The sequence below is a fragment of the Brachyhypopomus gauderio genome, chromosome 15 (genome assembly GCF_052324685.1).
Source record: "Brachyhypopomus gauderio isolate BG-103 chromosome 15, BGAUD_0.2, whole genome shotgun sequence".
Lineage (NCBI taxonomy): Eukaryota > Metazoa > Chordata > Actinopteri > Gymnotiformes > Hypopomidae > Brachyhypopomus > Brachyhypopomus gauderio.
The window spans coordinates 18,941,809-18,955,111 of record NC_135225.1 but is presented as its reverse complement, the minus strand read 5'-3'; the positions used below and the strand labels follow the sequence as shown (position 1 = coordinate 18,955,111).

Sequence of the window (13,303 nt, the reverse complement as noted above, 5' to 3'; positions counted from 1 at the left end):
TGGTACATGATGGGCGAATCGGCAGCTCCACATATTTCATTGGCTTTGCACCCTGCACACATGGCTAAGGAGTTAGGAGGCATGATTAGGAGAGCTGCAGCCGCTGAGGACTGGGAATTAACTAACATCCCATGTATAATCTACACCAAATCTTGTGACACCTGGTTTATCAAAACACGGTCGTTTGATAAAATTAAATTAACCCATGAAATGTTGAGCAGGTTCCACGGGAGAGAATGCTGCGATCACCCTGACTCACAGACAATTCTGAATCAGATACCGGCTTCTCTGTGGTCGAAGGGACCTCATGACGTGGGCCTCATCTCGCAGCCACCAGTCAAGTTTGAGGTACAGGCCGACCGCCCCAGGTGGGTGAGACAATACCCACACAAACCAGCTGCAGAGGCTGGGATCACCGTGACCATAAACGCGCTTTGGGCTGCAGGGGTCTTAGAAGAGGCCGATTCAGACTGGAACACCCCCATCCTCCCAGTAGAGAAGAAAGGCACTGGTACATATCGTATGGCACATGACCTAAGGGCCATTAATGAAATCTTAATAACTCCCACCATTCCAGTTCCAAACCCATATGTAGCCTTATCCTCACTGTCACCTGAAATGAAGTGGTTCACCTGTATTGACCTGGCTAATGCATTCTTTTGTGTCCCACTAGCAGAGGAATGCCGAGACTTCTGCGCATTTACCTTCAATGGCAGGCAGTACCGGTACACCAGACTCCCACAGGGGCTGGCCCTGTCACCGGGACTGTTCAATAAAGCTTTGTCTATATCTCTGCAGACCTGCCACATGCCAGAAGGGTCTCTTTTGATCCAATATGTTGATGACGTGTTAATTAGCTCAGAAACCGCCGAATCGTGCCTGGAGGCCACCACACGTGTCCTCCTAAAACTGTGGGAGACAGGCTATAGCGTGTCGCGAGATAAGTTGCAGTGTTGCAGGCCTAGAGTTCAGTTCCTAGGCCGCATAGTCACAGGAGGTTTGACCGGCATTTCCCCTTCACACAGAACCACCATATTGCATCATCCCAAACCAGACACAGTTAAGGACATGTTGTCATTTTTGGGACTGACTGGGTACAGCAGACATTACGTACCAGACTATGTGGGCCTGACACAACCATTGAGAGACATGGTCAGACAGCTGGGGATGAGAAATTTGCCAGCAAAGCTAAAATGGACTGTTGACGCTGAGCAGCACTTTATCAAGTTAAAACAGTCACTAGCTCAGGCAGTGGACTTGGCAGTGCCTGATTATAACCTACCATTCTTTTTGGGTTGCTGAAACGCGCTCCTGCGTGAACGGAGTGCTATATCAAAAGAAGGGAGGGGACCGCAAGGTCTTGATGCACGCGAGCATTTTGCTAGACAACACAGAAAAACGACACCCTCCATGCACACAACACGTAGCAGGAGTTGCGAAACTGGTTCAAAAGACAGCACACATCGTCACGGGACACCCATTACATATCCTGACCAGCCACAGCGTCATGGCTTATGTAAACTCGCAGATGTTCACACTCACCCCACTGAGACAGAGAAGAATACAGAAGGTCCTGACAGCGCCAAACCTACTGTTCACACATGAAGGGATTAACATGGCTGATTGTATGTTGCAGGGTCCGGCACACGAGTGTGTAACTGAGGTGGCAAAAGCAGCTAAATGGAGGGCGGACTTAGAAGCAGAACCGATCCCAGGGGCGGAAAATATGTGGACAGATGGGTGTGGCTACAGGAGCCAAGAAGGTGGGGTGGAGTCAGGATTTGCAGTAGTAATGGAGACTCACGGGGGCCCCGGCGAGTTTTGGGTTGTGCAATCAGGGAAGCCTGACGGCGTACAATCAGCACAGCGAGCAGAACTGTTGGCCGTCATTGCAGCACTAAGGCTGGGAGAAAACAAGGAAGTTAACATTTACACAGACTCGGCGTATGTGGTAGGAACAGCCCATGTGGAACTGGGTCATTGGGAGAGAGCAGGTTATATCACACCAGGGGGCAAGCCCATCAAGCATCAGCAGGACATGAAAGAATTAGCAGAGGCGTTGCTGCTACCAACAAGAGTGGCTATCATTAAGTGCAAGGGGCACCAAAAGGGGGACGATTTAATAAGCAGAGGTAATGCAGTAGCAGACGCAGCCGCTAAAAAAGCAGCAGGTTATACTACCGGAGCACATCAAATGGTTTGTTGTGCAGAGGACGAGTGGGCTCCTCTGCCGCAGGGTCTAGAGCTACGCAAGCTACAGGAGCAGGCGACCCCGGAAGAAAAAACAGCGTGGTTTAGCAAAGGCGGTAAAAGGGGTAGCGAAGTCTGGGAGGGACCAGATGGGAGACCGATTTTACCAAGCCAGTTGATCAAATCAGTGTTGACTGAAGCGCATGGGGCAGCACACGTGGGACGGAAACAGATGAAAGAAAATTTGTGTCGCTGGTGGCATCCGTACCTAACTAACTTAATAGCAGACTGGACTGCTAAATGTGATGTTTGTAATGCTCATAATAGCTCTCGTACTTTAAAACCAGGTCCAGGCAAGTTCCCTGGGCCACAGGAGCCAGGGGAGGAAATCCAGATTGACTACACAGACATGATAACACCGGTACGAGGGCAAAGGTATTTGCTAGTGATCGTGGACAAATTTTCAGGCTGGGTTGAAGCATTTCCCACCAGGGCAGAGGACTCCAAGTCTGTCTGCAAAGTGCTGGTAAATCACTGGATCCCGTGGCACGGATTCCCAAAAGTAGTGCGCTCAGATAATGGGACGCACTTCACCAGTAAAGAGTTAAAACTGGTGGAACAAAGTCTGGGTTTGAGACACAAGTACGGGTCGGTTTACCATCCCCAATCTCAGGGCAAAGTGGAAAGGATGAACGGTAATATCAAAAACAAATTGGCAAAGGTGTGCGCACACACAGGGATGAATTGGGCCGAATCCCTGCCGATAGTATTGATGGCCATCAGATCTTCAGTGAATTCTACCACTGGTCTAACTCCTTTTGAACTCATGACAGGAAGAAGCTTTCCAGGACCGCACAAAGCACTCACCCCACCTGCCTGGAAGGCGGTAGGAGCACAAAAAGAGTGGTATAATCCTTTAAAAGCTTTGTGTGCAGCTTATTCTGCCCAGGTACGAGGAGAGGAGTCAGGACCACTCCTGCCACCGGACCCAGCCGTGGAGGGGGAACCAAGTCCGCGAGCAGACCTGCCCATCACCAAGTGGGTCCAGCTGAAGATCGTCAAAAGGAAGTGGGTGGAGCCCAGGTGGACCGGACCGTTTGAGGTCGTCGAGAGAACAGCGCACGCCGTCCGACTGAAGGGCAAGGGAGAGACGTGGTACCACCTCAGCCAGTGCCGGGCATCGGAGCCGCCTGTGGAGAACGACAAGACACGAGCTCACGAGCAAGGGTCACAATAACACCCTGCGTGAGGCTCTCGGGGCACATCGGGTTAGAGGCCACACCGCCCCCAATGCGGGAGGGGAATGGAAGCTGAGTTTGCCGAAGAAGAAACGCAACACACTTCTTGGTCCGACTGCATTCTAACTGCAAAAGCCATCTGGGTCGTTGGCATCATTGTCTATAACATTCTGATAACAGCAGTGTGGGCCATAACCAACTATGAGATGTTAAATTCCCTTCGGCGATACCCAGGAGAGCGTACACCAGTGTAACCACATAACGGGGGACTGCCCCCTGTGTTTTACTGAATTGTATTACTGAATTGTATTACATTGTGTTTTTATTGCATTATAATCAAATTGTGTTTGTGATAAGGATAAAAGAAGTCTAGGAGCACGAGGTTGAGAGCATACATGATCCAGACACCCTTTCTTGTCATTTGAAAGGTAAGAGGGTCTCCAGCACCATCTAGTGGCGTAAACCAGTACCACATTAAATAAGAGGCGAAGGGCAGAAGTAAAATCGAAGGTAACGAAACAGTGTTCTGAATGAGTGGGGTAGAGTGGAAGATCCTCCCTGCAGGTGTGCCGCCATTGGAGGCCGTGTTTGATTTCGACCCTCCAATACGAGTTTCGTTGACAGGGCCGGCGGTCCCGATATCACATTCACAGACAGGCACACTAATAGCCACGTTCGCCGCATATCCAAGCTCCAAGGTTCTAAGGGTAGACCCCATACCCAGCATCCCAGGGGTGGACTGGGTCTCGATCTTTTATCCCGTCGAAACACCAGAAGGGGAGCCAAGTTTGGGGGGCTTTGGGGTCAGGATCAGATTCGCCCGCGACGGAGACGGTAACAGGAAATACGCAGCAGGAACCTTAGACTTTAGTGTAAATTAGATAAAAGGAGGGTGATCAAAATAGCTCACTGGGCTTGGGAGAAGGGCTGATCGGGTATACCCGCCCTTCAAGCACGAAGGTGTCAAGAAGGCTATTGATCACCCCGGAAATAAATAAGGAAATAAAAATTGACTAAAATTAAGGGTGGGTAAAAATTAAAAAAGGAAAATAAGCGAATTACTTAGAGCATAATTAGATAACTAAAAATTATGGGTCTACCGCGATTATTTGGGCGTCCGGGTCCGAGAACCGACGTATGGTGGGGACCTAAATGGATAAGGTATGCTGCGCCCGCAGTGTCAGTAGTGGCCGTAGCGATACTCCTGCTGCTGACACTTAAACCACAAGACCTTAACAACACGAGAGCAAAGAGAAGCGTTAAAGGCAGCTGCATCGACAAGTATGGGGGAATAGAATTAGAATACGTTCTTAGGGAGACCACTGCATGGACATTTGATGTCTGCGACGTCATCAACTGTCAGGGGGAAGATGCGGCATACAGGGGTTTGGACGTGTACCTGTGCTGGAGTCCACGTCTAGATAGTCGATGCTTTAGAGAGGGATCGGCTGACTTCTCCTGGTGTCCTAGTTGGGAGCAGGTGGCGTTGAGCACCGGGTGGGTTCCTCGACCGATAGGAGAAACCATGCGAGCCACTCGGAGGTGGTGGGCGGCTGCGTCGTTCCAGAGAGATGCACATCCCACCAAGAATCCGGTCACACTGTCGATAAACTGGGACGTGTCTCCGTCGGTATTAGAGCACAAGCTACTCTGGTCACGCTCGATATACTTTGTTTTAGGGGTTCATCAGTCGGGGACAGACTCCTTAGGGCTGATCAAAATAAAAATAAAAGCAAAACGAGTCAGGAAGCAGCCAGGGAGCCCAACACCAGGACCACTCCCCGCAAACGTAACAGAACCTGAGTCAAAAGGCCTTCGCGGGTCCGACTACACCAAATGGTCTCCGCAACAGATCTTAGAATTGAGTACTAGCTTCTCAGGCGACAACACATGGATAAGATGGATGGCGGGTCAGGCAGCTGAAACGGGAATGGAAGATTGTGTAGCTTGCGCGATGGCTCGACCAAAATTAATGATTCTGCCAGCTCCACTATTTCCAGAGGAAGACCTCATAGGCTATAACTGTATGATCAGTCTCACTAGAGGGAACGTGAAGGGTAACTGTACCACTTTAGGGAACATCTTTCCGGTAATACAAAATGACACCAGAACAGGCGCTTTCGTTCAGCCTAAGGGAGGAAACTTTACATGCTTCGTTCGAGATTCCTCCGATCAAACAGCTCAGAAGCTGGGGTATTTAGAAACTGACAAGTGTAAAAGGGTGGTTAACGATAGCAGCCAGACAGTGGGTTCATGGGCGCGAGCCGGAATATATTACTATTGTGGGTCGAGAAATCTGCATGTAAGAATGCCTACAAAAGCCAGAGGGTTGTGCGCAATGGTGAGGTTAGGAGCTCCTATCACTCTGATAGGTCGCAGGCACACAAACTCAATACCACGCGGCAGGAGGAGGCGAGACGTTCAAGACCAGTTTGACTTAACAAAAAACACGCCTACGTACATCGACGCCATAGGGATACCCAGGGGGATTCCAGAAGAGTACAAATTAGCTAATCAAATTGCAGCAGGATTCGAGAGTTTTCCAATCATATCAGCACTGTTTCCAATTACTCCTAACAAAAACGTAGACAGGATTAACTTTGTGCATTATAATGTGATGCGCCTAGCAAACTTAACCAGAGATGCCGTAGAGGGGCTGAGAGATCAACTAGCAGCTACCTCACTGATGGCTGTCCAGAATCGTATGGCCTTAGACATGCTGTTAGCAGAAAAGGGAGGAGTGTGTGTGATGTTTGGTGAATCTTGTTGCACTTTCATTCCAAACAACACAGCGCCAGACGGATCGGTCACTAAAGCACTCGAAGGGCTCAAATCGCTGTCAAGGGAAATGCAGGAGGCGTCAGGCACGGACAACCCAATTACAGGATGGCTGGAGAAACAGTTTGGAAAATACAAGGCTCTGATCATGTCGGCTCTCACCTCGATTGCTGTGTTTTTGGGTATAATAATCACGTGTGGATGTTGCTGTATTCCATGTATAAGAAGCTTAGCGGAACGCTTTATTACTACTATGATTGAAAAGAGGGAACCGCAGGGACGATCTGGTATGATGTCACTGTTGTATTATGGGGACGCAGAGAATGAAATGATAGCATTGCAGAATGTTGGGTGATCTCTGTTTTCTCAGAGATCAAGAGAGGGTCTGTTGTGATTTGAGTTTTTTGCTTAGCAGTTAACACATGCTTTGTTTATTCTTTTAACACAGTACACATGTTTACTCTTTTGACATATTAACATAATACAGTATTCTCTTAACATATTAAAGTACTCTTTTAACATTATCCTTTTAACATAATACAGAAGTAAAATGTAACCACTGTTTCATGTAGAAGTAAAATGTAACCATTGTCTAAGATGTGTCCGAGCGGTGAACCCTAGGGAGAGGATGTTGAGCAAACCACACTGTAGAGTGAGATCTAAAAAGCAGAAGGCGTAGGCCTGATTGTGCCGACGGTGGGGAAATATGAATTTACAGCATCTTCATGAATGGTGGCCTCTTTCCGGCCTCTCCGTCCATCGGCAGGGACCATAAGTCCATTGGGGAAAAGTGTTGGGGGGGCAGAAAGAAGAAGTGTGGTATGTATGGATGACATTACCATGTAAGGTATAGAAGAGTGGACAGAGGGGTGGAGAAAACAGTATATAATGACTGCGTCTGAACATACTCTTGGAGAATTCTCTGATGCACAGGTAGTGTTGGTGTCTCTGAGATTCTCCCGAGATATATCTTTGATTTTAATAAAGCCTTTTGATAGCATTGCAACAGTTTGGCTGGTGGCTCCTGTTTTCTCCTACAATCGAACGAACACGCTGGGCTGAAGTGGTGGGAACGTGGTCAGCCCTTCACAGTATGTATCGTAATTCACAGAGCAAAATGTCTTGCGACTTGTTCTGAGCTTTTCAGCATCAAAACTGAATCCAAACATTCCACCTTCCCAACCAAACATTCCAAAGTTGAGTATCACGTGATATCACAGTTTCCTATTTTTCTAACCAAAACACCAAATCAGCCAGGCTGCTACAATAACCTGATGCAGCCTGGCTTGTACCCAAAGGGTTCATACCAGAGACCGTTTATATTATATATATACATCAAAGAAATGAATAGAAGCTAGCTAGCAGTGGTGCTAACGACAGCTAGCGTCGCCACAGCGGGCGGAAATTATCATACAATTAAGCCCGCCCACTAAGAGGGAAGATATGATTGGTCAATTTTGCTGTCATTTGAAACTGGTATTGCGCTGATTGGCCTAGGTGCACGCATCACTTCCTCGTTTGGTGTCAGGATGGTACCATAGTTCCGGTTGGTATACGGAAGTGCCGATGTAATGGCCGAGTCTAAATTCACAAGGAGTTCCCGAAGTTTACCGTCAACGATGTGCGTCGTATTGTCAGAGCATCAAGTACAACGACACAGAGTAAACTTGAAAAGGGTTTCAAGTTCTACGTTTCATCCTACCTCTGCAATTTTGAAGGTAAGTGGCTGACGCTAGTTAGCTAGCTAGCCTGAGGTGGCAGTCTAATGAAGTGATGTTGTTTTTAGTAACGAACCAACCTGTCCTAGTACTAGAAATGCCTTTTAAAACATGTTTGTATTTCTGATGGAAGTATCAGGCAAAAGTAAGGCTAACGAGATAACAGTGAGGGCTCACTGCTACAGATCTATGAAGAAAACAGATACGCCACACCAGCTGAGAGTAGGACTGGTTAAAATGACACGAGTTCTGTTCAGTGTCACGTTCAAAGTTCTGTTGAACAAGTTCAAAAGTTAGTTCAACACAAGTTCAATCTTTTATCCTTGCTCTTACTTCACGTAAGCTGTGATAACCATAGGCATTGGTTTTTAAAGCTTACAATGGTAGCCAAATGCAGAGTAGCTGAGTGGGAATCATTAGCAGTCTATTTTGCCTATAGTAAACAAATGGGAGTTTATTTTACAGTTCGAGCTATTGTTATCTACCTCTATGACTCAAAAGCAGAATATAGTCCACCTCAGCTATTCTTCAAACTGCATTTTCTAAAATCTGTCAATCTGTCTTTCAAATCTTTCATCTTAACTTCTTTATTAACATGTGGCTTCAACACTTACACCTATTAACATATTCTGATAACACTCTTCAAGAAGCAGTTGAAGTAAAACCTGTTCTGTTGTAGGTGGTGGAAACAACAAAATAATATAAATATAAGTAGGCCTGTTTCACTCCTATGTGTAAGCATTTCATCTGGAGTGAAAATGAAGTTTACATCTAAAATATATTTAGTTTATAGTTGATTGAACCATGCACAACACTGTAGAATAGAAAGACAGTATAGCCAAGTGTTTTAAGAGTGATGCAAAACAGCACAAACGTTACATGAGACAATAGACAAGTGACATTCACCACTAACAACATGATGGGACAGATATTGCGCCTATTGACATTGCTGAAGTCTTCCTTTCAAGATATTAAATTTTGCCTCTTGTGTATTTCAGATGACATTACGTGATTCAATGCCAGTTGTGCTCATTAACAGCAACTGCTCTTGTGTTGCTGGTTGCATTGCTTTTCCAGACTGCTCATTATTCTGAATCTGGCATGTCTGTCGTCCCTCCTGTCCTTTCATGCACACAGACAGAACAGAAGTAGCATAAACCACCAACAATGGTTTGTCATATTTCATTATTTAATGTTAGTTAATGTATCACAGTCATTTTACTAACACCATCTTTTAAATTAATAGGGGGTGAAGCCTGGACCCGTGGATGCCATGGTTGTCCTAAAGCCAAAACCAGGTGCTACTACAGCCAGTGGAGTTAGGTATGTAGTACCAAATTTAATAGGCAGATTACAGTGTGTGGTAAAAAAATAAATGCTTTTGATCATAAGGGGAGTATGATTTTGGTGAGGCCAATACAGATAAGTCACAAAAAAAAAACAAAAAAACAAAACAGACATTTCAATCCTGTGAGGTAGTGACTATAACTTAGTTCATTGAGCACTTTAGTTTTGTCCTTACTAGATATTTAGACATAACACTGCTTTAACTAGTGCTTTGTTTTGATAGTTTGACAACAGGCATGCCACTGTAAATAACTGGTTAATATTTACGGTGTGAGAAAGGGAAATTATGCCATCAAACAACTTGTTTTGTTTGATTCTCCTTATTACACGTTCAGGATTATATACAGATATACATGTCTCAGGATTATGTATAACTTGAGCATTATTTTAATGTCAGTGATAGCCTATCCATGTTCTGTATGCAAAATCTATTGTCATAAAATAAGCAAACGGGTCCAGGTTCCATTCTTGGGGTTCTTATGCCATGCACATTTTTTTTCCTCCATTTTAAAACACTTTTTTTACTCAGCCCCACCCACAATGATCTTAATTAGCTAAATAGGTCAATCAGGTTTTAGAAAAGGTAAAACACAACGTGTGACATAGGATCCCCAGGACTGGTATACGGAACCCCTGAATTAAACAAAGTCATTACTAATTTTGCTTACCCTCTTACAGATTGGACTTTCTGATTCATCTCCTGTTGTGCTGAGACACACATGCTGTTCACGTGTCGCAGACACTGCCCTATGCAACCGTATAGTGGCTTTGCTTTTTCAAACTGCACATTTTTCTCAGTGTGCCAGTTGTTCCCCCTGTGCACAGCTGTACTGAAACTGAACAGCGCTGGCACAAAACTTGGACAATCGTAAGTTTATAATAATCACACTAGATGAATGATCTAATTTAATGCACTTCTTCTTTCGGCTATTCCCTTTCAGGGGTCACCACAGTGGATCAAACTCCTCCATCTGGCCCTGTCCTGAGTGTCCTCCACTGATACACCAGCCACTCTCATATCCTCTACCACTGCATCCATAAACCTCCTTGCTCACCTGAGGCACTTCCTGATTCACAACCTCTACCTCTTCTAACCTTCTTTCCCTTTCATTCTCTTGATTCATCAGCTCCTCAAAATACTCCTTCCACCTTCCCAAGACACTCTCCTCACCAGACAACACATTTCCATCTTTATCCTTTATCATCCTAACCTGCTGCACATCCTGCCCATCACAGTTTCTCTGTCTGGCCAATCTGTACAGATCCTTTTCCCCTTCCTTAGTGTCCAACTTCTCATACAGCTTGCTATATGCCTTCTCTTTAGCTTCTGCCACTGCTCTCTTTGCCTTGCGACACATCTCCTTGTACCTCTGTCTACTTTCTTCATCTCGCTGAAAATCCCAATTCTTTTTAGCCAACCGCTTTCCTCTCAAACTTTCCTGAACGTCCTCATTCCACCACCACAACTCCTTGTCTATCTTACTCTGTCCTGAGGTCAAGTACCTTCCTAGCCACATCCCTCACTGCATTTGAAGTCTCATCCCAGGTATCCAGAACACCACCACCATTACCCAGTACCTGCCTCACCTCATCCCTGAATTTTACACCACAGTCCTCATCCTTTAACTTCCACCACCTGATCTTAGGTTCCGCTCTCACTCTCTTCCTCTTCTTCACCTCCAACATCATCCTACATATCACCATCCTATGCTGTTTAGCTACGCTCTCCCCAGGTAACACCTTGCTATCACTAACCTCTTTCAGGTTTCGTCTCCCACAGAGGATATAGTCGACCTGTGTGCATCGTCCACCACTCTTATATGTTACCCTGTGATCTTCCTTTATCTTAAAGTAAGTGTTAACTACAGCCATCCTTTTAGCAAAATCTACCACCATCTGTCCTTCTGTATTCCTTTCATTAACACCATATCTACCCAACACCTCCTCATCACCACTGTTCCCTCCACCAACATGTCCATTTAAATCTGCTCCAATAACCACTCTCTCTTCTTTAGGAACCTGCAAAAAACTTCATCTGACTCTCTCCAGAATTCTTTTTTCTCCTCCACATCACAAACTACCTGAGGAGCATAAGTACTGATGACATTCATCATCACCCCATCAATCTCCAACTTTACACACATCACCCTGTCACTTACTCACTTTACCTCCACTACACTCTTACTAAATTCATCCTTCAGGATTACCCCTACTCCATTTCTCTTCCTGTCTACACCATGATAGAAGAGTTTGAAGCCACCACCAATGCTCCTGGCCTTGCTCCCCTTCCACATGGTCTCCTGTACACACAGTATATCTATCTTCCTCCTGTCCATCGCATCAGCTAGCTCTCTCCCTTTACCTGTCATAGAGCCCACATTCAACGTACCAACTCTAACCTCCACCCTCCTGCTCTGCCTCCTCTCCTTCATCTTCAGAACCCTCTTCCCCCCTCTCCTCCTCCTCCTCCTCCCAACAGTAGTCCAATTTCCGCTAATGCCCTGTTGGACAACAGCACCAGTGGTGGTCGTTGTTAACCCGGGCCTTGACCGATCCGGTATGGAATTTCTGTTTTTGATCCGCATCATTTGATTTGGCGCAGTTTTTACACCGGATGCCCTTCCTGACGCAACCCTCCCTATTTATCCGGGCTTGGGACCGACACTAAAATACACTGGTGTGTGCACCCTAGTGGCTAGGTTATCTAATTTAATGCACTGCCTGAATTAAATTACAGCAACTTTTGTCCATATTATTAAGGTGTAAAGCCAGGAGCAATCAACAACATGGTGATCACAAAACCTGTGCCAAATGGAACATCTCAAGGTGGAGTTAGGTATGGTGCTTAATTACTTCTAATTAGACATGCAATTGTGCAGTTTAGCTGCTCTATCACAAATGTATAGTTACAATTAACTTTAATTTAAATATTACAATTTAATATTAAACTAGATGCTTATAGTTTGGGGTATTGTCTGTACTTGAATTTGTAGGAGTGGACTCTACAGGGGCATGGTGACCACTATAGGCATGGCATCCCACAAGCCAGCTGTGCAGTGTGCATTTGGTATGGTGCAGGAAGGCAGTGGTCTGTCATATCAGCAGCCTGTGTTACCATCACGACACATCACTCTCCACCCTGATGTGCCATCAACCCCACTTCTTCCTCTAAAAGACCACCACCTTGATGCACCCACCTGTGCTTTTGTGTGCACTGAACAGGAACTCTTTCACCTGAAGTCTTTGGAGGTGTCACTTGATATGGCTCACAGAATTGAGATGTCAACTCTGGCACAAGCCTAGAGTAACAGCGTGATGTGTTCGTGAGGTGTGCCATGTCAGAGGGCATAGCTCTGCAGAGTCCCTTGCTGAACGCATCATCAGAGGTACCAGACGGACGGCTGAAATGAAGAGAGGTCTAGAGATGGAGTCCGGAGCAGCATCAGAGTATTGCAGGATACTCAATGTAAATCACACACCATGTGGCCTCATCATCCACCCAGATGCTCCCTGGCTTGGTGCAGCCCCTGATGGTGTCGTATTTGACCCCACTGAATACCCCCAGTTTGGCTTGGTCGAGATTAAATGCCCCAATGTGAAGAATTACATTGACTGTAAGTATCTGTATATGGAGTACGGATGTTCAAAACTAAAAAAGACATGCGTATTACTGGCAGATTCAAATGTCAGTTACTAATCAGCGGGCTTCACTGGTGTGATTTTGTGGTGTGGGCTAAAGAGGATTTTTTTGTGGAGCTGGTTTATATGGATGCAGATGTACAGAGACAAATTCGTGAGAAGACAGATTTATTTTACTTCTACACATATATGACAAAATATCTGTCATTGAAATGTTAACATGTTCTATACAGAATCTTTTTTAAATCATATGTTCACTTATTTAACAATATTTGTGCTTTTCTTAAACAGCACATTGTTTTTGATGTAAAGAACCTGGAAATATGTTTATGAAAAAATATTTACAGTTACAAATTTAAATGTTACAAATTATTCATATGTAATTAATTATTG

General features: G+C 45.4%; 1 long non-coding RNA gene across 1 annotated transcript in view; it reads left to right on the top strand.

Moving 5' to 3' along the window:
* LOC143476758 (uncharacterized) overlaps positions 1-13,303 on the top strand; it is a 21,320-nt gene extending 8,017 nt beyond the window's left edge. Inside the window, exons 2-8 of the long non-coding RNA XR_013121381.1 lie at positions 7,704-7,924; positions 8,058-9,094; positions 9,171-9,247; positions 10,213-10,817; positions 11,036-11,122; positions 11,287-12,107; positions 12,265-13,303. This is a non-coding gene — a long non-coding RNA (uncharacterized LOC143476758). The remainder of the gene's footprint in view (positions 1-7,703; positions 7,925-8,057; positions 9,095-9,170; positions 9,248-10,212; positions 10,818-11,035; positions 11,123-11,286; positions 12,108-12,264) is intronic.